Here is a 2185-nt window from a genome sequence, read left to right as displayed (position 1 = left end):
GCTTGCCAGGGAAGCACTTATTCTACTGAGCCATCTCCCCAGCCTGCAGGTGCTTATTCTACTGAGCTACTTCTCGTACCCTACAGTGTAAATTTACAGACTTAAAATTGTTTATTACCTCTAGCTCTCTAATGTCTCTAAGGATTAGTTAATTATCAGATTTTTTTTCTCTAACCAAATCCCTATAAGCAGACATTTCTCAGCCTTAACATTACTGACATTTTAGGTCTGTTAATTTCTTATAACAAGGCACTGCCCTTTGCCTAATAGGATGTTAGCAATGTGTTGGCCTCTGCCCTCTAGACCCCAGCAGCACCCATGTGCACATTGCCAACTGTACCCCAAGATTCAAAATCACCTCAGTTTGAGAACCACTCACTGAGCTAGCACAAGTCAAACAAGTAACAGAGGACTGGTAGCCTATTTAACTTTTGGCCCGTATGTCCTGAATAGCAGGGTTGGCTCTCTTGCCTGGAAGCAGAAGAAAAACCTTTTACATTTCATGTATTTAGAACTTCACTTATAGGAATCAGTCCTGGCCCGAGCTCCCAGAAAGGGTGCTGGGTCAGGCAGATAGCTCAGCAGCATAAGTCCCTGCCTGGCAAGCACAAGGTCAGGAGTTTGGTCCTTGATACCCCTCACCCAGAAAAAAGGAAAAAAAAAAACCTCCACAAAAGGGTGCTTTGCTCTCCAGCAGAACTGCAGTTAGGAAAGCGGTGATGTTCAGACTAGAAAGTCACACCCTCCATTATGTGCTCACTCTCCTTCTCTCTCTTAAAGTGAAAAGACAATAAAAACAATGAAACAAAATTTCAAAACAAGATATAGGAAAGTAACAATGGTTAGTACACTGAATATTGCTATCCTCAAGGTAGTTGCTCAGATTATAAAATATAGGCACGAGAAAGAGATCGCACAATAAAATCACAAACCTGAGGAGAGGGAAAAAAGGGCTTGAGAAAGGCACTGAGAGGGCGCTCAGGTGGAAAAGGAGAGTTTTCCCTCAGGCAAGAACACCTCACTCTGATTCACTCCTGGCCCAAACAGGCCTCTAACCACAAGCTGGGACCCCACCTGCCTTTCAGGTGCCCGGTACCCTGAGTCATGTTGCCTCAGCAGAGTGGAGGCCATAATTCTGCAAGCAGAGGTGTCTTTACATTCTTTCTTTCTATGTTACCTAGGACTGGGAGGGCTGGCAGAGATCCCAAATCAGAGAACTCCTAAAACCAGGGCAGCTCCACAGGCTGGGGCGATTGCAGACACACATCAGCAGCACTTGATAGAGGAGGCTGCTTGTCTTGGTTGTTTTTCTCCCATTGTTGAGACAGAACACCTGACACCCAAATTAAAGAGGGAATGGTTTATTTTAGCTCACAGTTTGTGGAGCTTTCAGTTCATACTCAGCTGGCTCCAAGGCAGGGTGGCGCATGGCAGAGGGCACCAGTTCATGGCTATGGAAAGCAGCAAAACAGCAAGAGCAAACAGGAGGAGCAACAAGGAACAAGGCTCTTTCTCTTCCTTATATTGTATGCAGGCTACGGGCCCCAGGGCGGGTGTAGCGCTCACACCCATAACACTAGCAGTGGACCTTGAGTCAATCAAAAACTCTAGAAGCCCACCCCATGACTGTATGAGGCTTTGGGGAAACATCTAGACATAAACCATAACACTGGTAGAGGCCTGGTTTGCTGAGCTTGGAGAGAGATTGGCCTTATTTCTGAAGCAACAAAAATAAATTTGGTGCACTTTCAAAACCATATTTCTCTCTCTTAATTCTCTATTTTATTTATTTTTGTGTTTTTGAGACAGGGTCTAGCTATGCAGCCCAGGCTGGCCTTAAGCTCACTTTGTAGGTCTCAAACACCCAATGATCCTCCTCCTGCCTCAGCTTCCTGAGAGTACAGGCGTGCACCACCACATCTGGTTTAATTCTCCCTCTCTCTCTCTCTTTTTTTTTTTTTTAATCTTTTATTTATTTGGTACAGGGTCTTTGTAGCAGCTTGAACTTGTAGTGATCCACCTGTCTCAGCACCCCCAGCACTGGGATTATAATTCTGTTTTTTTGTTTTGTTTTGTTTTTGCAGAACTGGAGATTGAACTCAGGCCCTTGCACTTGCCAGAGAAATGCTTATTCCACTGAGCCATCTCCCTGGCCAGCACTAGGATTACAGACACGTGTCACCAC

At 45.1% G+C, this 2185-nt stretch overlaps 1 pseudogene; it reads right to left on the bottom strand.

Moving 5' to 3' along the window:
- Positions 1-1106, bottom strand: part of LOC111818897 — a 5144-nt pseudogene extending 4038 nt beyond the window's left edge.
- Between the last annotated feature and the right edge of the window lie 1079 nt (positions 1107-2185).

Source organism: Octodon degus, unplaced genomic scaffold (genome assembly GCF_000260255.1).
Source record: "Octodon degus isolate 3935 unplaced genomic scaffold, OctDeg1.0 scaffold00107, whole genome shotgun sequence".
NCBI classification, from domain to species: domain Eukaryota; kingdom Metazoa; phylum Chordata; class Mammalia; order Rodentia; family Octodontidae; genus Octodon; species Octodon degus.
This window is presented reverse-complemented; position numbering and strand designations above follow the sequence as displayed.